The 25,126-nt window shown below is 39.2% G+C and overlaps 1 protein-coding gene across 8 annotated transcripts in view; it reads left to right on the top strand.

The window, feature by feature from the left end:
- LOC127156969 (zinc finger protein 469) overlaps positions 1 to 25,126 on the top strand; it is a 396,695-nt gene that overhangs the window by 358,798 nt on the left and 12,771 nt on the right. The gene's annotated exons all lie outside the window — the stretch shown is intronic.

Here is a 25,126-nt window from a genome sequence, read left to right as displayed (position 1 = left end):
GCGCAGCCGATTTGAAATGAAATTTCAAAAAAAAGCTAATAACTTTTGATTAAATAAGCCTATTGTAATGAAGGTTAGGACTCAGAAATAATCCTTGGGTCATGGCTAGAACATGGATACCAATTTCGCCGTAGTTGGCTGAACTTCCTGTCACCATGTTGATTTTCTTTAAAAACTAACTTTTTCAAACGCCTCCCGGACTCCTCCTAGCCCCTTAATTGCTGCCTGCAGCTATATTTAGGAATTTATTTATGTATTTATTTACTTTTTTGTGATACAGCTCTGTTTGCAATAAACAAATAGACAATCCTTTAATTATTATTTTTTTTTCTAAATATGACATGTTGTTTGCAGCATCATCTGCTTCCCAGATTGGCTGTCTGGTTGTCATTTTGTGAATTTTGGGCAGTGTAAAATCATAGCTTGATGGATTTTGACCTGATTTTTTGTGAGTCTTTATTCTCTTGTAAAAGCACCTAGTGCTTAGAAACCTGCAATAACAGATACAGTTTTATTAGTCCCAGTGGCATAGCCGTTTTTCTCTCTATCTCCCTCAACCTCCCATTTCTTACCTCCCTAAATAGCTGTGAATCTTACACCACTTGGTTTCCCTTCTGTCTGCTTTATTTACTACAAGCCATGTGTATTTTTTCTTTCTCCTCCCCTGTTTACTCTTTCACTCCCCACAAACAATTTTTACTTTTTTTAGATACTAAAGGAACACCTTTGGAATCCATGTCACATTAGTTCTGCCCTCCAGTTAAGCATTTTAAAAACTGAATTGACCTTTGTGACAATTTGAGGTCTCACGTCCAAAAGCTCAAGACCCCATACAGACATAAACATAGCCAGCCCTAAGGGCTAGTCTCTGGAGGAAGATAAAGATAGATAGAAAGAGAAACAGAGACAGAAAAGATAGGAAAATAGCAGGATCCGCATGACATTTTGACCGTAAAGTGAGATAAAGTGCTACCTTGATTGTAGCTTATTAAAGCACTATAATAGACTTCAAACTTAACATTAACTCATCAGTGGGTTGCCTGACTAATTAGTCGTATGGTCAATGCGAATTTCCGTTTGCGTACTTCGCGTAATTTTAATTCCACAATGCTGCGTATTGAAATAGGATATTTAACATGAAAAGATGTAGGACGGGAAACTACTGGATTAGTCCCACAATGGCTAAATGAGTAGCCTGTGCAGCCCAAGTAATGTTAGCAGAAAAGTATAATTGTTTTAGATTACATTTTGAGTCAAGATCACAAAGATCATATTAGGCTAGAAACTAACAAACAGCAACTATCAGCATTAGTGTCTAAATGAAGCCAGAAAACATCAACAAGTTATGGATTAGGTTAGTTGGGCCTAGTTTTATTTAGCATATGCATTGAAATTCTCTCATGAAACAAGCAATTTGCTGCTGAGACCAGGGCCTTAGCATAATTCCAGGAAGTTGAGTTTCCAGCAAGAGCAGACAGGCATAAAGAATATGTAATAGCAAATCCAGATAGTCTGTTTGCACACTATATACATAAATGGCGAAAGAATGAACGGTAATCTGATCTTCTTCCCCAAGCCTAAACTTCTCACCACCTCCACTCCTGTCCAGTAGTTCAAAGATTTAGAGTAGGGTTGGATCGATGCCCACATTTTGGTGTCGGTACAGTCCTTTTTTTAGTGTCAGTATACCATGCAACCTTATTGTATAGGGAGACCAACTCTGTCAACAAACTACTCAGAGAAGTCCTGAAAAAAGTTGCAGAAGAAAACCAGAACCTCTGAGACCAGATGGTCTCACTGAAATGAAGTGGAGAGTGAAAGAGAGAAGACCTTTACCCATTGGCTGTAAATTAAAACAGAGATGTTTATTCCCATGCTGGTTTAGGCTTGGTGTTCACCAGCTGACCATGATTTATTATGAAGCTGGTTGACTATAGAAGTTCCTGCTGGTAAGACTAGTTAGAGAATCTAGGTTGGGATGTAAACACACCACAAGACTTATTGGTACAAAATGATGATCTTAAAAAGGCACTTTGAAAACATATTAAAACAGATCCCATGAAAGACCTAAATTGTAACCATGACCACATCAAACAAAAACTACAGCTGCTGAGAGTACTCTGAAAGAGCAGCCAGAACCCAGTCAATTTCCCATTACCCATCACAAACTGTCACAAAACGCTAACATCTTTAGATTCTTACAAAGCCAATGGCTCCAATGACATCAGAAATTATATGCTTAAAAATAGCACAGCTTGGATGCTGATTAATCTGGGTTTTGAAATCTGTTCATTTCCCTGACCTCTGGAGGAGCCAACAAAGTGTTTGCCAGGATATCCAAAATGTAATAAAAATGAGCTGTAACCAGAGGAAGATATTTGATAGCATCCTAGATAAATGACCATTGACAAAGTGCCAAAGTAGGTAAACCTTTCACAACAGCTTTATGAGAAATAGTGCCTTACAACCCCCAAGTAAACAAGACTAAGTTAATAGCAGCATAAGGAAAAATATACGTAAATTTGCAACATATTTTCATTGATATATAACTTCATATATAGACCTACAGTACCAGTCAAAAGTTTTTGAACAGTAAGACTTTTAATGTTTTTAAAGAAGTCTCTTCTGCTCGCCAAGCCTGCAATTATTTGATCCAAAGTACAGCAAAAACAGTAAAATCCTGAAAAATACTTTTGCTATTTAAAATAACTGTTTTCTATTTGAATATATTTTAAAATGTAATTTATTCTTGTGATTTCAAAGCTGAATTTTTAGCATCATTACTCCAGTCACATGATCCTTTCAGAAATTATACTAATATTCTGATGATATTAGTACCGTATTCTAATGATACTAATATCCGAAATGCAGCAAAAACATTAAAAATTCGAAATATTTTTACTACTTAAATAACTGTTTTCTATGTGAATATATTTTTAATTTTAATTTATTCCCGTGATTTTAAAGCCAATTTTTTTAACATCATTACTTCAGTGAAGTCATTCAGAAATGATACTAATATTCTGATTTGCAGCTCAAAAAACATTCATTATTATTATGTAAGCTGAGTAGAATTTTTTCAGGTTTCTTTGATGAATAGAAAGTTCAGAAGAACAGCATTTCTTTTGTAACGTTATGTCTTTATCATCACTTTTGATCAATTTAAAGAATTCTTGCTAAATAAAAGTATTAATTCCTATCATTTCTTTCTCAAATATATATATACATATATATATATATATATATATATATATATATATATATGCTGACTCCAAGCTTTTGAATGGTATAGTGTGTAATATTACAAAAGGTTTTTGTTTCAGTAAATGTTGATCTATTCGTCTAAGAATCTTGAAAAAATGTACTCAGCTGTTTTAAATATTGATAATAATAATAAAAATAATAATAACATGTTTCTTGAACAGCAAATCAGCATATTAGAATGGTTTCTTCATGAAGGATCATGTGACACTGAAGACTTGAGTAATGATGCTAAAAAATCAGCTTTGAAATCACATTAATAAATTACATTTTAAAATGTTTTCGAATAGAAAATAGTCATTTTGAATAGTAAAAATATTTCACGATTTTACTGTTTTCGCTGTACTTTGGATCAAATAAATGCAGGCTTGGTAAGCAGAAGAGACTTATTTAAAGAAACATTAAAAAAATCTTACTGTTCAAAAACTTTTGACTGGTAGTGTATATTAAATTCCAAAATATTAGCTTAGAAGCACACCAATAATTAATATCCATAATAGAATTTATATAATCCTTGAAGGAGCCACATTTCAATAATGCTGAACAATTAAAAGCATTAGGGAGATTATTTAGTCACCCTGCTTAAACATGATTTTACATACAAATTCATCTCCTACTAGAACTACAGATGAATTGGGGATAAATATCAACCAAATAATTAAACTAACTAGAAGCACATGGAACACTGGAAACAAAACCAAAGCAGCTTAAACCAAAACAATTTTAAGTTCTGCTGGAGCCTAAAATGAGAAGATTAATTGGCAAAGTATCTTATTACAATTGGAAATATCAGGACAAAACGAATCATGACTAAATACAGACTAAGCAATCAAAAAACTATTTGTGGTCAAGCAAAATTCTTTTTCTTACAAAACCGTACACAAATGAAAATAATGCAATACCCCCGTTATTTAACTCTTCTACTTATTCAAAGATTTGTACTCGTATCTTGAGTGCCTTGGCGCTATATTCAGGTAATACAAGGCATACCAATAAAGCTTAGTTGACTCTGCTTTTAGAGGGACGTAGAGAAAAGCAGAGAGTGGAAAGAAATTGAGGAAAGGAACACTGGATCTACCCAGGTTTTCTCCCTCCCTCTCCTTCCCGCTGACCTGCATAGCAGTGCTGGCAGCCCCCTCTTGCACCAAGCCCAACATTCCAGCCTCAACAGGAGCTGCTGAGGTGAGGACTCCTCATTTCCTCACTCGCTCTCTCTCTCTCTCTCACTCTCTCTCTCTCTCTTCCCCCTCCTCACCGTCCTCTGTGTGGTGTTACAATTGCCAGCAATTACACTGGCCTCAGACGTCTGCTTAGACTTAAAGAGCAGTGCATCGCCTGCCAAGGACTCGATTACAGAGGATGCAATTACCATGCATAGCCTGACTTAGCCTAACATAGCATTGCTTAGCTGATAAATGTGTTTAATGGCATTAGTGTAAAGTACGTGTGCTATGCTAACAATCCTCATCTTCCAGACATTCAGGTCATAGATGGCATTTTCATAAAGGTACGGCGTAATTCTTCCCGCCCGGTTAAGAATCTAGGCTTTTGGGAACGGAATACTAGCCGAGCGGAGCAACCGCATCACAGGTGGGGAGGAATTACGAAGCTGACTGGCAATGAATGACTTGCTTAGACGCGGTTTCCCGAATTCCTTGATGAAGACGCAGAGATCTAGGCCCAGGTTTTTAAAGGCGATCTGTAGTAGCATTTCTCAAACCAAAGTGAACTTTTTCTCTTTTTTCTTACATGCATAAACAACCCCCTGGAAATCACCCTAACCCCTCGGCAGAGATAAAAGCTCATACCACTGTCTTATGAAGCCGTTTTTCTGTCCCTTTTTAGTAGCCTTTGGGAAGATACTCCTTTTATTCTTACTGCAGGGTGGCTGGACACTTTTAACATTTCAGAAACCTCTCGAAAACTTTTACGAGTTAGTATATCATTTTAATCACCTTGCCATTTGGAGTCTGCCTGCCTGATAGAGAAGAGTCTTTGGTTGGATCACTCCCCTAGAAAGCCTTCTTTCTCATATTACTCCCTTACTAAAATAAGTACAAAAATGGAAGGCAAACTGTTTTGCACATTTTCGTGTCTCTGAACAAGAGCTTAGAAGGCTAGTGTACCTCTTACTGTACCCAAACTGCATTTTCGTGTGAAGTTTGAAGCTGTTTGTCCAACTGAGGTAAGGAAAAATGCAGAAAATTTGAGGGGCAGAGACATGAAAGGATCTATTTTGGATTTGGGCCTGACTGTTGGCCCTTAGCTGGCCCAGCACTGGCCCCACCCTCCACCAATTAACTGTAGTTGGTGTACAACTTTATTGCCATGGGATTCTGATGCTGCCAAAGCTATGGACAGACGTGCTGTAACTTAGAGAGCAGGAGAACGTAGGTAGGAAAGAAAGAGAGGGACATACAGTAAGTAGCTGCAGGACTTCCTGACCTGTATATAGAGGCAGGGGTACACACGATGAAGGAAGTGAGAGAGGGAACAGTAGAATCACAGACCCTAGTTTGTCCTTGCTGTCGAACCCTGTAATGGCCTGTGACAGCGTTTCCTCAGCGGCCCCAAAGGCAAATGGTTTATTCATCAGCGGCACTCCAGGGTGTGACCACTGCGTGCTTTGCTCACACTGAGAGGTGATACATAAATTATACCCTGCATTCCTCACTTCTCACTTTTGATTGGACTGATAGCTGATCTATTTGTCTTTTAGAAGGTTTATACGGTAGGAAAATTGCACGTAAGCTCCTACCTCCAAATGCAGGACCATTGCAGAATTCTAATAATCCTGACCATAGTGATAAGTAGTTGTAATAATGAGTTGATAAATTGAGTAATAAAAATAGTCGACCAATCTGCTGAGATTTCATATGTATGACATTTACAACGTTTTTGCTAGGTTGTATGTTTATGTTGTTTAAGGTGGCCCTTTAACCTTACGACCCTGTCCTGACCTCTTCTCCTTTGCGTTGAATAACATCTTCGACGTGCTCACTCTTCTTTATATCCTTCTTTTTGTTTGTTTCAGTGCTATAGATAAAGAGGCTGAAAAGGAGCTACTTCTCCCTGATTATAAATATTAGCTCTTAGTATGTCGCACAAAAAAACAAACTTGAGTGTGCGTTGTTGATAAACAGGATATTTTCTAATCTAAGGTTGAGGGATAGAAGCTTGGCAACCTGAAAGTCAACCTTTATGAGACAGGACAACAACACAACGGTTCTGGCTGTAAATATCTCGATTTGGAGTAGTAGAGAATCGTTTTTCCCAAATTGTGTTTTTACACTGCCATATATAGGTGCATTTAACCAGCTGTATGAAGGAGTAGCTTTGATTGTGTCATTATGGGCAGCTGGTCTGAACTAGGAGAAAAAAAAGAAGTTACGAAATCTTCCCTTGATATCCACTGGAGTCAAGGGCTTGAACAGATTAGTGTAGTGTCCAGCTAAAAAAAACAGGCATATAAAGAAAGGGAAAGTATGAATAATGTGCTGTGGAACAGGATTACAACCTGCTGTGCAGATCTTTTTGTTGTAAGAAGGGTCTCTTGACTCTTACCTGAGGCCCTAGAGCCTTATCGGCAAACAACTGCCTGTACTACTTCTCAGACTTGCATGGAAAGTAAATGTTACTTCCAGCCTAGGTTTTAACATCATGGCTGTTATAATCGATTGGTCATGGTCTTTCATTGTGATTATTCTTCTGTGCTTTGTTCATTGTTTTCTGCAATGTTAAAAAAATGCATTATGCCTTGGAAGTGTTGACTAAATTTGTAGGTATTTAAGAAGCAACCACACTTGGCAAAACAAACTGTACTAAAGTAAACTATTTAGCAAGTTTATGCATTTATAATTTACAGTAAACATACTACAGGGACAATTCTCTGGGATAAAGCGCCTTGTTCCAATACACATTTCATGGATAGCACCTTGTGAGGTTCGATCTTGCCACCTTTCAGTTGCCAGCCCAGACCACTGGACCGTACCACAAAATGAATGAGTTGAGTGATGCTTGAGATTATACGCTATTTGTGGCATGCGTAACATGAAAACTATGAATTGGTTAGTCACACTCTATCTATGCTCAATCTAGCTCCAGGTCTTGCTTTGGTTTGGCTTCTTCCCTTGAACCACAAAAAGTCTACAGTGGTCTATTAGACAGAGGACACTTGTTGCAGCCGGGCATTAGGTTCATACTCACTGTACCCAAAATGAGTCAAAGCTGCCCACGCAGGAGGGGGGCACAGACAGAGGCTAACCTCTTGGCACCCATGCTTGGATGCATAATGCTGCCTGAAGGTTGTTCTAATATCTAATCTAATATAGGAGGAAAAGTAACAAATGTGAATTAGAGCAACATTCCTTTAAAGTTGGACACGTTTAGCAAGTAGCAGAAGCTTTTATCTAAAACTTGCAGTACACTTATTACTGCAGAGATGTCCAAACTCAGTCCTGGAGGGCCACTGTCCTGCTGAGTTTTGCTCTAACTTGCCTCAAAATACCTGCCTGCAAGTTTCTAGTATGTCTAGTAAGGCCTTGATTACCTGGTTCAGGTGTGTTTAAGTGGAGTTGGAGCTAAACTGCGCAAGCCAAGTCTGGACACCCCTGTATTGTCCCCTGGGATTGTCCCCTTGTTGTGTCTTGATTGAAGTCACATGATAATAGCTCATTACTTGCGGCTGACCAGCTTTGAACATTGACCTCTATGCCAGGGGTCTCCAAACTCGATCTTTGCTCCAACTTGCCTCAACACACCTGCCTGGAAGTTTCTAGTATGCCTAGTAAGGCCTTGATTTGCTGGTTCAGGTGTGTTTTTTGGGGGTTGGCATTAAACTCTGCAGGACAGTGGCCCTTCAGGACAGAGTCTAGATACCCCTTTTTTACAGGGATTGTACCCTTGTCTTCTTCAAGGGCACATAGTAATAGCTCATTACTTGCGAGGCCTTGCACAGGCCTTGACTCAGCAGCCTTCTGCTGACTATTCTTGAAAGTTGACCTCTATGCCAGGGGTCTCCAAATTTGATCCTAGAGGGCCACTGTCCTGCAAAGTTTAGCTCCAACCCTAATAAACACACCTGAACCAGCTAATCAAAGTCTTCCTAGGCATGCTAGAAACTTCTAGGCAGGTGTGTTAAGGCAAGTTGGAGCTAAACTCTGCAGGACACCAGCCCTCCAGGACCGAGTTTGGGCACCCCTGTGCTAGAAAATTCCAGGCAGGTGTGTTGAGGCAAGTTGGAGCTAAACTCTGCAGGACACGGGCCCTCCAGGACTGGTACGAGACAAAGTTTAGAGACTTCTGCTCTATGCTAAACTAAGCCATTGTATTGTGCCTATCCCAGAATTGTGCCAAGGGCCACTATCCTGCAGAATTTAGCTTTATCCCTAATCAAACAAAACTGAAAAATCTAACATGAAGTCTTCAGGATTACATGAAAATTGCAGACAGGTGTGTTTGATTAGGAATGGAACCAAACTCTGCAGGAAAGTTGCCCTTCTGGGCCAAAGTTCCTCATCCCTGATCAAGCCAAGATTGCAATTTTTTATTTATTTTTTATAACTACTACAAATGTACGCATTACAGAAAAGCATTTCTACCTTGGACTTTTCCACAAGAGAGTATTTTTACATTCATAGTACTTTGTGCTATTAGCATAATGAGGAAAAATATTTGGCTAAGCCAAACAAGGAACTGGAATGATGAGAGTTTTAATGGGATCTGATCAGTCCAGTCGCTCTGTCAATAAACAGGTCCATTTACGACTGACCCCAGCACAGCCCACCTGAATAAGGTCTCTGCCAGCAAACCTAGATCCTGCTGACCCTAGACCAGCCTGTGAGAATGACTGCTGGGTCTGTCTGTGTTGAGTGGACCATCAATACCAGTTCTGTGCTACCGAGAGTGGATCAGTACCAGTTCTGTTCCAGAAGATCTCAGTTGGTCGTACTTGCTGTCTGTGGCCAGACTCACAGCTATGAATGGTCCCATGCAGCCACTGTACAGAGCGTCATTCTTCTCTCTGTGATGTGGGGCTGACATCCAAGGGGTAACCCAGGGAGGAAGCCAGCAGTGCTGGGTGAATATTTTCCTATCCCCCCGTCAGGAGTTAGACGTATCGGGTGCTGTTTTGTGTAAATGTGTCTTGAGCTTAAAGAAATCTAAGCTGTGTTCATTGACGGGGAGTGCGGCAACTTTAGTGAAGGAGAAAAAAATGGTTCTTTGCTCAACGCCCCCCACTCTCATTAGATGAGCAAAGTGGAGAAGGAAAAACATCCAGGCCCTCGCGGCCTCGCCATTAATGCCCCTGGGTTTGTTTGTGTTCCCAGTTATTCACCCACTTTGCCATTTCCCCAGGAATCTTAAACACCCCTGCCTCCCTGTTCCACCTGGACAAGGGCCTCTGCACAAATACGGTGTGCCCCACTATCACAGTATTGTCTCTTAAGCTGTGGTCAGGCCCAGATGGTGCTCTGTAATTCCAAGAATAGCACCTTAATACTCGACTCCCCTCAACCACCCACCCCAAAAGACCACCAGGTCTGGAGTGACTTGATTGAAGAGTCCTCTCCATTTTTGGGAATGGTAGCTTGTCCCAGACATCTTGATGGACCTTTGTAGCCCCTTTGAGACCCCTTGCAGTGACTGACACCGCACATCACCCACATGACAGGATTTTTATAACACGCACACCAAGGAGCCAAACGGTGCCTCATAGGCCTCAGATCGGAGACACAGAGGAAAGTCAAGCATAGGCTCTCTCCTGAATCTCAGGGGCTTTGACAGGGAAATATTTGTGAATTTGAAAAATAAAGTCATCCTGGAGCAGCAAAGGAAGATGAATGGGGTCCTGTGCTGCACTGCCGGGCGTACTGAACCCCTCTGTTTTGACTTTTTTTTTCTCACTGGCCAAGTGGGTACACTGGGCCGCTTGTGAGGAAAGGGGGCGGAAGCAGGAAGTGGCTGTGTAAGTTGATCTTGCAGCGCTGCACAGAGCCTCTTTTCAACAGCGGTCTCTCACTCCATCGCAGCGACACATCAGGCAGTCCTCAGGCCACATAAACAGCAGCTCACACCAGGGACATCCCAGCATGCACTAGCACCCCACCGCCAGCCTCAAAGACTCAACATATGAGAGAGAGAGAGCTATTCAGCGGTGGAGCTGGCAATCTCAGTCACCAAAGTATACAGCTTAACTACCGCTTTTTTGAGTGAGAAATGACATATTCTGTCACAAGCTGAATGTCTGTCTTTCACTCAGACCGGACGTATAGGTTTGAAAGTGTCATAACTGTGTGTTTCTCCGTTTCCTGTTTATGCCATAAATGCATAAAAATGCTTTAAGCAATGGTCACCAGCTCAATACTGATCACAGCACAGAAAGGATATTGTTTTTAAAGCCTGGTGTACAAAATGTTTAAAGCATGTTATTGTTTCCAGAAGCAGCTAACAGCATTCGTCTGAGGTACCTCATGGTTCCGTCTCCTATCGCATATGCGCATGGGAGTTTGTGTGTGCACAGCCGCATTATTCAGTAGCTCTCAAAGTTCAAAGACCATCAAAGCTTTAATCATTATAAGACACTCCTCAGACAGAAAAGCACTCGTAAACTCTTCCCAGTGATCTGTCGTTCCAAAATTAACTGGAATAAACTGTATTAGGTGGCTGCAAGGCACTTTCTCAACTTTTTTTTGTCATCTCCTTCCAATAAAGCATCACACGCTGACTGGTATACTTAAAAAAGGCTGAGTTGTAATTAGGTCATTTGGACATTTCCTTGGACTATTTAAAGGAGGCATGCTTTAGGAAAATGTGGGTACGGACTGACTCACCCGTTCATTGCCTGGAATTCCCTTCTACTGTTGGCTAGCCGACTACTGTTTTTTGGCCTGCAGGGACAGTTTAAATAGAATGTGACAAATAAATGGAATAATGACAAGTGGCTGAATGAGACTCTCGTCACACTGACGCCCATCCTTTATTTTAAGGAGTCAGAGGCTGCTTTAGTGGCAGGCCTGGAATTTTATACACGGCTGTAAGTGGACCTCCTTGCTTTCTCATCCATCTTTCTCTCCTTTTTTTTTTTTGAAATCCCTCTTCTCAATTGTCAATTTTTTTTTTTTCAACCATTCTTGTTTTACTTTTTGTACTCACCTTAAACTTGACTCCCTTCCAGTGCCATTTAACCTTTAACAGCAAGAGAAATTATGTTGCGGCACACCATTGCTTTTGACCCTGATTTTGTACTTTCCTATGTGGAAATAATTGCCTTGACTTGCCTGGAGCCACAAACACCCCTCGCAAGACCCGTCCACTTAGGACCAACCTTACAGTGATAACGCTCACAGACTGGAAAGAATCCCTTTTGTTACATCTAGCAAGTCTGGGAAAATTTTAAATTAAATCAAAAGGCCCTGAAAGGTGCAATACTTAATGTGAACATAAACACATAAGTAGCCAATCCACACAGAACAGACATGTGGTTTTAAACATTTTTCCCCCTCAGATCAGTATTTCCCAACCTTTTTGTATCCCCACAGCCTGATCAGTAGGGCTCAAAACCATACATCAACACAAAACAGAAAAGTGTTTCTATGATTATCTGAATATTGATTAGCATTATTACGATTACTTTCCACATACCATATGTATAATGCCAAAACTATTATGTATTTTGTTTTCTTGCCTTAAAAAGGAGCTCAATTTTCTTTCATTATTGTTATTAACAAGACAAAATCATTCCATGTACCCCCATGCGGTATGAATTACTGCTTTTAGACACATAATGTATGACAGTTTAATAGAAACCAACTGCTGAGCTAATTAAAATGTCTTCATTCTTGTTGCTTGTGAATGGTGCTTTAAAATATCATCCAATATGGAGGGTCACTGTTCAGGAAAGTAATTAGGTAGTACTTATTTAGTCAAGTCAACAGCTGGCATGAACGATTGTAGCTTTCTGCAGAAATATTATGTATAGGATTATTGAGAGAGACTTTTTTTAAACTACCTGTTACCTCCTCCCACATCATTAATCAGAGTTGATGGTGCTACTTTATAGGAAATGTCTGACTTCCTGTTCATCAATCCTTTAGGTACTGCAGGAACGGCATTGAATCTGAAAGCATTAGACATGTTTGCATGCATGTGTACTGTGTGTTGTGTGGAGTTTTGTTATGTAGATTGTGATGTGTCGGATCTAGGGCTGTCAAATGATTAATCGTGATTAATCGCATGCAAAATAAAAGTTTCAGTTCGCCTAATATATGTGTGTGTACTGTGTGCAATTGTTATGTATATATAAATACACAAATTAATGTATATATTTAAGAGAAATATGTTATGTACAAAATATTTTTATCTATATATAATATAAATTATATAAAAATGATAAATACATATACTTATATTTCTTAAATATATACATGAATGTGTTTGTATTTTTATATACATAATAATTGCACACAGTGCACACACATATATTAGGCAAACTGAAACTTTTTTGTATACGATTAATCGTTTGACAGCCCTAGTTGGATCATGTTGAGATGTTGTTTAATTTAAGTAAGACTTAAAGGGATAGTTCACCCAAAAATGAAAATTCTGTCATTAATTACTCACCCTCATGTTGTTCCAAACCCAAGATCTTCGTTCATCTTCAGAACACAAATTATTTTTTATGAAATCCGAGAGCTTTCTGACCTTCCATAGACCGCAATGCAACTGACACATTCAAGGCAAAGGTAGTACGAATTAGCAACGATTCCTTGATTCTATTTAAGTATTTGATATAAAAAAAAAAAAAAATTCCACATATTAAACCCATTTAAAAATCATAATAAACCATAATGCTATTAAGAATTCACAAACGCTACAGTTCAATTAAATAAATATATGCGATGCAGGTTTAATATATGCTTTTAAGTATTAGCGTGTTTAGGTTATGTACGTGCATGTCAGAGTGGCTCTGTTCACAGTAAATGTTGCTACACAAACTGTTATCAGTTACACGTGTGGAGCATCTCAAACTCCATCTCTGCATGTTGTTGAGTTTGGGTTTATTATAACGTTCATCTGGGAACCCAACGTGCACTATTTGATCAGATTTGTAAGGTAAATCACTTATAAATACATCAGTCTTTCTCAATATGCTAACTGTTTATCGATTTCAAAATAAAAGTTTAAACCCTCACTCCGAGTTTACACGTTTTGAGATCCACATTTTGAAGAAATGACATTGGCTGTAGCTTTTCTATCTTAAAGGAATGGCCAAATAGTAAAGATTAAGCGGACACTGGAATTAAATGTTGTTTAGTCAACATTAAACGTTAGTCAACATTAAAGGATTGAATCACACAGTAAAGTGTAAAAACAATCGTCAGGCTGTTGGCACCCTCTGCAGGCATTTGTTATAATGCGTAATAAGCGCTATTGTTTATAATACATTATGTATTTTAACAGTTTTGTTCAATAAAACGATGTGATTACTTTTTTTTTTTTTTTTTTTTTACCCTTTCCTTTAATTATTACTGTTCATTTAGGTCTATTTTTATTACTACAAAAAAGTAATTATAATTATCCGATTACTCGATTATTAATCAGAATAACTGTCAGATTACTCGATTACCAAAGTAAAGTAGTAGCCCTAGTACGAATATTGATAAAATAGTCCATGTGACATCAGTAGTTCAACCGTAATTTTATGAAGCTATGAGAATACTTTTTGTGCACAAACAAAACAAAAATATTGACTTTATTCAACAATTTCTTCTCTTTCATGTCAGTCGACGATGCGCTTTTAAAAAAGCTATTTTTGTTTTCTTTGCGCTCAAAAAGAATCATCTTAACTCTATAACATTACAGTTGAACCACTGATGTCACATGGACTATTTTAATAATGTCCTTACTACCTTTCTGGCCTTTGAATATGGTAGTTGCATTGCTGTCTATGCAGGGTCAGAAAGCTCTTGAATTCCATCAAAAATATCCCAATTTGTGTTCCAAAGATGAACAAAGGTCATACGGGTTTGGAATGAAAAGAGGGTGAGTACTTAATGACAGAATTTTCATATTTGGGTGAACTATCCCTTTAATTAAACAAGACAACATAAAATAAGCCATGCAGCTCTCAAAATAATCCAGCCTATAATGTAAACATATAATTTGAAACTCAACTGAACAAACACCTCATGCTTACAATCTTCCCAACGAAAAGGTTTGTGCACTGAGGCTCTTGAGATTAAGAAGATGGTGGAAATCAAGGACGCATATAGACTATAGATCTTACAGACATCTTGCTGAGTCCTGTCTCTCTGATTGTTAAAAACAGAAGTCCCAAATCCTGAGGTCAAAGTTCATCAGCCTGTGGGCAGGGAGCCAAATTTTTGCATTCTTCACTGGAATCCCTTATCTCGCATCTCAAGACCCCACCCCAGTCCACACCTGAGAACATAAACACCAGTAACACAGGCACAATGATAAATGTGTGTATTTGTGATTGCATAAATACACAAATTTGCATGCAAAACTACAATATTTACACACACATACTTCTTTTTTTCAACCACTCTGAACATCTTAGCTAACTCATAGCGATGTTATAACCAATTAGGCAAACTAAAACCCAACTGAACACTGCTGCCATGATAATTGGTTTGTTGATTATGAGTGATGTACTGAATGAATGGCACTTTAATTTCGCTGTACGTGTTACAATGACAATAAAGACTTGAATTGAATTGAATTGAATTGAATTAAATAAGATTAAAATTGATGTGTTGAGCTCTGGCTGTAACATAACCCTAATGGTACCCATCCAATAAAGAGGGAAAAGCCTGTCTAATGGCTCGTTTCCACCGGGGCGGTACGCTTCAGTACGGTACAGTTCGGTACGCAATCATGTCCGTTTTCATTGTCAAAAGTTGTGAATGGTACCAAAATAACAAACTGTACCGTACCACTTTTTTGGTACCCTTCCATTGGGGTACCTAGCATAGCAAAGGGTACCAAAAGGCTGGAGCTAAACTCACTGCAGAACATTGATTGGCTGACTAGAATTGTCACTTGTTCATGCTACAAGGGGTACATTGTAAAAAACAAAAAACACAATTTGTTGAGTCAACTTAAAATAATTTGTTACTCTGCTGCCCTAAAATTTTAAGTTCAGTCAACTCAAATAAGTTTAGTCAACTTGAAATGCTAAGTTGTACTAAGTGATAACTTAGATATTTGTGTTTGTTAGTAACAACTAAACATTTTAAGTTGAATAAGCTTTTGAACTTAAAAGTTTAAGGAAGCCGGGTAACAAATTATTTTAAGTTGACTCAACAAATTTTGTTTTTTTACAGTGTAAAGCGTCTTTCACTCGTTCCGCTGTGCTGTTCATGCTGTTGGGCAAATTTACATCAGAGTGCGCAAACACAAAAAAAAAAATGTGTATTCTATAATTTTATATTTTCACACAGACAACAGCTGTTTCTCAATGTGCGTTCTTGTCGGTTCTTATGGACTTGTGAAACGTCATTGCCCAAAACCCGCCTAATTTTCAAAATATTACTGTTATTGTGTGTGAAATGTAGTTTTAAGTGTTTTCAGGCAGGAATGTAGTTGTTTAAAACTCAAATTTGCAGTTTATTTGTAAAGATAGCATCTATTTGAAATTTTGCTATGCCGATTTCGGAGCTCCAGGCGATCACTGGGTACTCAGTGCTCATGTATCCGCCTATAGCAGCCTTTTTCTTTGCTAGTCCTTCTGATATTTGCCACTGTCTCTGTAGTGATTAAACATGAGATACAATTCGTTTTGGATATATTAACAGGCAATATATTTTTTTTTGTTCCTGGTCATATTGTTTTGGCTGAGCACAAAATTATGTTAAACTTTATATATATTTATTTTGAACTTAGTACAGTGCTGACAGCATACGTTTGACTGAATTGTTTGCTTTTGTCTTTGTTTCCTCATATGTAAGTCTATACTTTTTACTTATACTTTTATAATGGCTATTATTGTTCATTAAAACTGACATTTAACAAAATAAGGCGGAGTGGTGTTTATTGTACACCACGCCCATGAAGTAAGGGTACTGTTGGCGGTGGAAACGCAAGCTGGATCAGGATGTTCGGTCCCGAATCGTACCGTACTGTACGTACTGTCCGCTCGGTGGAAACGAGCCATAAAAAGTCAGATTAAAATAAAAAACATCCTTTAAAGTGATGTAATGTGACTGATTATAATCGCGGTTTTGTTTGGGCAAAGGTAATTCCCTTTTAAGGCACTGAGTGATTTGCCCTGCCACTCTCCCTCCGTTTGGCCCTAACTGAACCTCAACGTCAGTTGAACATACAGCGTTTTAGTTGATACAGGCATCGAGCCGAAGAATAAGGGAGTTTAGCTCATGTGGTGCTGGGCTGTCCTCCGTCTTTGAGAGCTGCTGAGAGGATATGAAAGAAAAGTGGAAGTAAACGGTGCTCGTTGCCAAACTTCTAGAACTCACTTATCTTTGGCTTGAGCCAAGCTTCTAGAATCGTGTCCACCGGCCAGTGTTTCACCTCAATCTCTCTTTAAGCAAGATCTTAGGCTGGAAGCCAATCATCACAATAGATAATTCTGATTTTCGCTTTATTTGAAAAGGGTTTCAGCGTAATAAATGATCAACTATTAAGAGAATTTCCTCTGAAAACAGAGGACCGAGAAGTGCAGTCGAAGAGGTGGAGAATGTACATATTATATGAATGAAATAGCTGTAATAGATTAATGAATAAATATAATCTCACGCCGGGCGCAGATGGAAGTCTTTGCACAGTGCGTTCGCAAAGTGACTGAAGTTATTGTATCCAGTTCAGAGCGTTCGGGGACATTTTGGTCATTAGCAGCGATCGTGTATCACTTTCTCCTTTCGTCCTTGATGAAGTTCATTTTACGGTTAATAAAATAAAGCTGATTCAGAACAGTGACAAAATCCTCCAGCCTGGGAGAGGAAAGAGCAGCGGAGGCTGATATTTTAAAGGGCTTAATTAGTGCTAATAATGTTCTAGGTCAACTGGTTCATAACGGGACTAGGAGCCTGACCCTCTTCTCAACTTATTAATGTCCCATCAGTTTAACCATCTATTGTTAACGCAAGACATTTTCTCACTGCACGACTCATGAGTAATGTTCCATATCGTTGTAGGCCTTTGGGAAATTGTGTCAAAAATGGGGAAAATCTCTCTTTAAACGGCCTGAAACAAAGATTCCATCATGTTTATGGAATGCTGTGGTTAGCAATATGGAAACAGACTGGGTCAGAAATTACATAGTAAAAACAGTCTGGTCTGGGGTGGAAAGGGAAAGTTTGAAGGGGGATAAAAGGGGAGCTTCTGGTATTATGCTCTGGTCTACCCCCACAATGCAGAAACGCTTGAATGCTTCTTACCTCTATCTAAAATGCTTCTCCACACTGCTCAGCACATTTCTGGAAAGGACGGTTATGAGGTAACCGTCTAGCGCAACTGTCAGTAATCTCATTGCATCCTGAAATATAACCTTAAAAACTCTCCGACTGAGAGAGGGACAAAATCTGATATACTCCTTCTGGTACCCGTTAGCTATCGTGCATGGCAGAAGCTAAAAATAAGTGGGTTTGCGAGCTACTGCAGCTGTGTTTACTTTCCAAGCTACTATTAAAGCTCTTTAATATCTGCATATCAAACACATCAATTTGAGCAAATGAGAGTTATTTTTAAGTGTCATGAAGAATTATACTGGTTAATTCACATTAGAATGCTTGCAGGATACTGAAAAGCGCCGCCTCTCATTGTTGACTTTAGCCTTTTAGGTCTACAAACTCCGGCAAATTGCTTAAATAATGGATGTTTTCAAAAAATAATATAGAGAGCTGATTCTTTTGAAGGTCGGTCTGGCTAACAGTCCCCTTCTCTGGCAGAGCACCAGGTGTGTGGGCGTAAACGCTGGCAATCCTTCAGCCAGTTGTTGTGTTTTTGGCGTGAGCACTGCAGACTTAAAGCGATTTAGCTGCTACCTGTGAGATGAGAGGCAGTCCCATCATCCCATGAGGGTCTGTCATAATCCTCCCAACCTTTCAGATTCTCTTTCTGTTGTCTTTGTCTCTCCCCTTCTCTTTGAGGAGATCTTTTGCCACAGTGAGCATCTGGAAAAAGCCGACAGTGTCAGGGAGGCCACCCAACACTCCTTATTGGCTTACAGGGAGATACAAGGAGCCTTTGTGTTTAAAGGTGCAGGATTCTAGAGGATGTGCCGTCTTGAGCAGCGCTATCCCAGATGGACCCTTCTTTGTTTTTGGAGCTTTGTCTGAATGCCTGCTCACCATTGCTACAAATGCCAGCTGAACCCCTGTAGAGCATCCTGTAAACGGCAAAGACATATTTATAAGAGTTTATGGCTCTGATCCAAAACGAAGGAGCCACCTACGCAGGCAGCATTTTTAATTCATTCAGAGATAGCCAGATACCACCACCTGGCCAAATTCACATGAATCCTTCAAAGATAAATGGAACAATGAAATGCTCATTAACTTTGATTAGGCTAGTTAAAAATCACCAAACTTAAAAGCATAGTTCACCCAAAAATGAAAATTCCTAAACGTCATTCCAAACATTCCGTAAGACCTTCATTCATCTTTAGAACACGCATTAAGATATTTCTGACAAAATCTAAGAAATTTCTGACCCTGCATAGACAACATTGCAACCAGTGATGGGAATAACAGCGTTATTTTTTTCAGTAACGAGTAATGAAATAAATTACTGTTACCCCGCTACAACGCCGTTACCATTACTGACAATAAAATGTGGCGTTACTATAATTTATTATAGGCTAATATAATAATTTTATTTTTCAGCTCATCTGAATGGATGCACAGCGTACCTGTATTTGATGAACCGTAAACTCTAGTGTGAAGGCACATGACTAGCTGTCGCTTTGTCTCACACACACGCAAAGAAAGACACAGAGCGAGAGAGACTTACATACTATGCAGAACTGATGTGTTACATGTAAACGATATTCTTTGCTGTATTTTTCTGTCAAAATAATGGAGTTCCTCTGGAATTCTTCAGCTTTTAAGAACTGCCGGTTTTTCCGGGTAGTAGGTGGAACCAATGCGCAAACAGCAATCTCATTGGCAGTAATAGTATATCAAATATTTAATATTCGTCTGGCGAGGAAACTAAAAATTTTGTTAATTTCATTTAAATTTAATTAATTTAATATTGAGGACATCCATGTTATTTGACATATTTGAACATGTTTTTTTAAAAAAGTAACACAATAGTTACTTTCCCTGGTAATTAGTTACTTTTATAATGATGTAACCCAGTTACTATCTCAGTTACTATTTGTGAGAAGTTCTAGTAGCTATAACTAATTACTTTTTTAAAGTAACATTTATTTACACCGGACGCAACTATCACATTCAAGGCCCAGAAGGGTAGTAAGGACATCATTAAAATAATCCATGTGGTTCAACCGTAATGTTATGAAGCTACGGGAATACTTTTTGTGCGCAAAGAAAACAAAAATATTGACAACAATTATTCAACAATTTATTCTCTTCTGTGTCAGTCTTCGAAAGTACATTCACAAGAGTACCATGACAAATAAAGTTATTATTTTTGTTTTCTTTACACCCAAAAAGTATTAACATCACATGGACTATTTTATCAATGTCCTTACTACCTTTTAGGGCCTTGAATGTGGTAGTCTATGCAGGGTCAGAAAGCTCTTGGATTTCATAAAAAATATCTGTAAGCACGCCAACATGTAGTGCCATTTTGCTGTAGGCGTCCCGAGTTCGAATCCCGGCTCGCGGACTTTTCCCAATCCCGTCCCCCTCCACACTTTGTTTCATGTCTAAATACTGTCCTGTCACAATGCTAAAAATCTAAAAAATAAATAAATAAAAAATAAAAATCTTAATTTGTGTTTCAAAGATGAACGAAGGTGTTACGGGTTTGGAAAGACATAAGGGCAAGTAATTAATGACAGAATTTTTATTTTTGGGTGAACTATCCCTTTAAATCTGCTTTAGATTATCAAGTCTATGTTTTGTGTGAATAGCACTATTTATGTTGAGTATGACGCACAGTTTTGGTACCTTTGTAGAGCATTTCAAATTAGTCACAGTTTCTATGTAGGCAGCATAGTGTTTTTTGGAACGGAGCCTATGTGTGGAGGTACTTACGTAGAAATAAATTTACAGTGTGCATGTGTGACAGCATAAAAGATGGACCTTGTCACTATAGGTTTCTTGTTTAACATGTCAGCTTCTTTGTATTTTCTGCAAGACTTTGGCTAATGCCAGTGTTTTCCTTCTTAGTGGAAAAGAAATGATAGTTTTGGCTTCCTGTAACATATTGTTCTTAAGTGCTGGCTGGGAAATCAGGGTGCACTGTATCAGATGTGAATCATGTGTACATTCATCAGAATTTAGTCTAAGTTACACACACAGGAGTAAAATCAATACCATTAGTAACAAACAAATCATTTCAGTTCCCAAGAGTTCGCACCTCAAGGTTATAAAGATGATTTATAATTCATTTACGCCCAAGTAATGGACAGGTAATTGCTTGGGTTCCATATGCAGTAATAAATAGAGGGATTGCCAAGGGAAAGAGACAGAAGAGGACTAATGGAGGTTTAATTGGAGATGATTTCTGACAGGATATTTTCTCAGAGGTGTTAAACGGCATGTTTTTCATTGTGATTCAGACCACATATGGTACATCCTGCATGGGGGGAGGGGGGTATATCTCGGGAAATTAAGGTTTTCTCAAAGACATTTAACCTGTTTAGCTTTCCTCTGAGGAAAACAAATGAAATAATTAGCATTTGAGATTGTGTTCACGTACCGAAAGATGTTTATGTATACGATTTGATGAACAAACAGAACTTTCCCTCCGCCCTGAGCTTTGTGTGGGTGCACGTGTGGTACAGCCATATGGAGCTTTTGGTAGTGTGTGGGCAGGCTGATTTGACACCCGGGCTGTGGAACACACAAGCTTGCCTTAATTGACTTATAAAACTGCCTAAAATGCTGTTTTATGGAGCCATTTTCAGACAACTCTCACGGGATTTGATATCAAGTCGTACTTTGCAGTGAAAAGTGTGACGGGCACTCTTTATTTCCTGGCCTTATGAGAACATAAACATATCTTTCATGAGTGAAGAAAAAAAGTTGGCTTACCAGAGAGCTGAAGTTTCACCAAATATGCACTTTAAATAGCGTATGGATAAGAGCATTAATTCATGGTCTGCGTGTGGTGAGGACTGGCTACAGGAAGAGTAGAGATAGGGTGGGGAAGTCAAACTGACAGTTGTGAGGATATAAATGACCCCGCGTTCTTTGTATGCTGACAGCTCTGGCTTTGGTGCTACTTCTAGTAGGCCCCTGTGAGTCCTGCAACTGCGGTCTTTGTTGTCACAGTCAGCTTGTGTTCCCCTCTGTGGTCATTCCAGGGGGCTGGCCGGCCTGGGCAAACACAGAGGGAGACGTGATGTATGGCTCCCGGCCAGATCAAGCTTTGCCTCTGCAGGGTGCTCCCAGCAGTCGAGTGGAGTTGAGTCATCCTTCAGGCTGCAGGGAAACGAACAGACACTCCAGCTTTGACTATGACAGGAGCTGGAGGGGGGATGTGACTTTTCACAGTCAGATCCAAACCCAGGCAGGGCTGAGAGTCCAGACCAACCTGCTAAATACCAGAGCCAGGTGGACGAAAGGATAGAAGAGATAGCCTTTGAGAAGAATGACACCCGAAAGCAGGGTTGTTGAAGAAAACATACCTGTTCAGTGCACACCTTTAGAGAGTTTGTTTACTTACAAAATAATATGTTTCTGATTATTTACTCACTCCTATGAGTAAATCCAAGATGTTCATGTCTTCCTTTCTTCAGTGGAAAAGATATTACAGTTTTTGAGGAAAACATTGCAGGTTTTTCTCCAACGGGTTGAAGGTCCAAATTGCAGTTTCAGTGCAGCTTCAAAGGACCCCACATGATCCAGGCCGAGCAATAAGTGTCTTATCAAGCAAAACGATTGGTCATTTTCTAAAAAAATAATTTTTAACCACAAATGCTTATCTTGCACTAGCTCTGTCATGTGTGACTTTAAAAATGTAGGGTAGGGTGAAAAACAGCATCTAATTTTCTCTTCCAAAGTTGTTTTACTTTTTTTGTAAAGGGCGCTTTGTAAACACTGCGTCAGTACTTCCGCTTAAGACTAAGTAATAAGTAAGGTCCAGGCTAGTGCAAGATGAGCATTTGTGCTTAAAAAGTATATAAATTGTTATTTTTGTTTTTAAAAAATGACTGATTGTTTTGCTAGATAAGACACTTATTCCTCATCTGGGATTGTGTAGAGTCCTTTGAAGCTGCATTGAAACTGCAATTTGGACCTTCAAGCTGTTGATCCCCATTTGGACATCCTGGAATGTTTTCCTCAAAAACCTTAATTTCTTTTTGACTGAAGAAAGAAAGACATGAACATCTTGGATGACATAGGGGTGAGTAAATTGTCAGGATTTTTTTATTCTGGAAGTGAACTAATCTTTCAAAGGAGTAGCTCATAGGAAGAGTTCAAAATCTGAGATTTCAAAAACTCATGCTTTTTATTTTCAGAGTTTAGATATGATCAGATAGGACTTGTAAACGAAGAAGAGTCCTAAAGTGCATTTTTTCCAAAATCAACCTTCGGTTCAGTTATGTTAAGATGGACGTTAATCCTTACTTCAGCAACAAAAAAGAATAGGTATGTTAATTTTGAGCCATGAAGCCTCAGGTTTTCTGTAGCCTGAGGTAAGAAAAGTTCTAATGCAGCCAAAATAGTCACAGTTGTTTATAATTCACAGCTGCGTCTTATATGGATGCTTCACTCTTTTACTCTCTTCAATATTCTTAAATGGGCTTATTATTTATGAAACTCCAGAGATATGCTTGGGCAAGAGCAACCATCTCTAAAGTTCCTTTCTCTGGGGTGAAACAGTGAAGTTAGACTGATTTACATGGTGTATTATTTCCAGGCCTCTCTGCCAATAGGAAACTAAGATCAGTGGTTTTTAGGAGTCAGTGTGTGAACAGAGTGCTTCAGGGGGTTTGTTCTTAGGCCAGGTATGTTGTACCACACCTTTAACAGTCATGCTGTCATACTTTAACAGTGAAATATTCACTGTACACTCAAAGTTATGAATTGCCCGTCTGTCAAAATGCCCCATTTGCTTCAAAAGAAATCTAATGCGTAGTTTGCATGTTTTAAAACGAGTCATAGCAGAGCTCTCATACCTGGTTATTTTATCAAAAGATGAGCCCAGCGCTGTAGCCCGTAGCCACGTCAAGGAAACACAAGTTGATTGCACCGCCTGTACAAAGCATATTAAATTTGACAGGAAACACAGTGATTGTTGAAGAAATATGTGAGAGGTCAAAGGTAAGGTGAAAGTAGATGTTGAGATAGATTACACAGTCTAAGGCAAGTTACAGTACAACCCTTTCCTGAATTATATACATATAAGATTTGTGGGAGGTATGAATGAGATGAAAGGTTAGGGTGATAAGTGAAAGTGAGGGAGGATAAGTGGCTTGACCGAGATTTCCTACTTTTTTTTTTTTGAAATATGACGCAGTTGTATTGTTAGTGCTCTTTAATTTTGTTCCTGTACCACACCATTATAGATGCTGGGTCATGTGCGCCACAGGAAGATTAAATCACATGATCAGGTTGTGGGGTTTGGTCCAGAATTTCTTGCCTCTGGGAGAAAAAATGATCCAATAAAAAGTAAACTGCAAAAAACTTTTTCCACATAATTTCCATAGGTCACATCTCTGTGCACTTTTTTCCCCACTGCTTTTACTTTCATGGATGTGTAAGTGAGTGAACTAGAGGCAAGTATTGACCTGCGATTGTCTAACCCTCCATCCCCAAATGCCCTTAAAGCAAAAAGCACTTATGGTCTCTCTGGACATATATATATTTTTTTCAAGGGTCAGCTGCTGAAAGTATGCAGTTGAAAGGCACTGTATACATAGATTTTCCAAGCAGAGAAATAACAGTTTGCTGCCAAACTCTCAGCTGCTTATAGTCTGGCCATGGCCAAAAACACTCTTAGCCAAAGTAAACCTGAAGAAAAGCAATGTCTGGAGCACCCAAAGACGTTCATACACAATTAAGTGTCATTCCAATGAGATTATTATGTCATAGTATCTATCGTGGTTAATTTTATGTACAGTTTCATGCTTTAATTTGCGATTCTTGTTGATTTATGTGAATGAAGTGTCAGCTTACCGTGTGTGGCAAAATTGATGCAATTCTGCCCTCTTCAGGTGAGAAGTGGAATTGCTTGGTCTCAGTCTATTTCCTAGTGCTGCAAAATAAACATTTTACCACCTGAGTGATTGCTTTCATGTGTAACATCATGACCGAGTAATATAGCATATTTTGATAATGTGACATGTTATATCTTGTCACGGGGGCGGAGCAAAGCGACAGACACAGTGGGCGTGACGTCAGGCCTCGGAGAGGCTTTTATTAAACAATAAAACAAAGTGTCCAAAAAAGGGGGAAAAAGTGTCCAAAACAAAAGGGGGATCTGGTGTCCTCGAAGTGACGGGGTTCCGTGAAGGAGGGGTAGTGTTCCAAAAGGGAAGGGTCCAGGTAAGGGGCGGAGTCCGGCGGCCGCACGCGCTCCCCACTCAGGTCCGGGGTGCGAGGGGCGGCGGCTTCTCTAGCGGCATCGTGCTCCTCCACCTACGTGGCGCTTCTGGGGGATAACGGCCCGGCATCTTGGCCCGTCAGCCATTTTACCACCTATTCCGATTGCGGCGCTGGTTCCCTCTTCACCCCTTCCTGGAACA

The sequence above is a fragment of the Labeo rohita genome, chromosome 25 (genome assembly GCF_022985175.1).
Source record: "Labeo rohita strain BAU-BD-2019 chromosome 25, IGBB_LRoh.1.0, whole genome shotgun sequence".
In the NCBI taxonomy this organism is placed as follows: Eukaryota; Metazoa; Chordata; class Actinopteri; order Cypriniformes; family Cyprinidae; genus Labeo; species Labeo rohita.
This window is presented reverse-complemented; position numbering and strand designations above follow the sequence as displayed.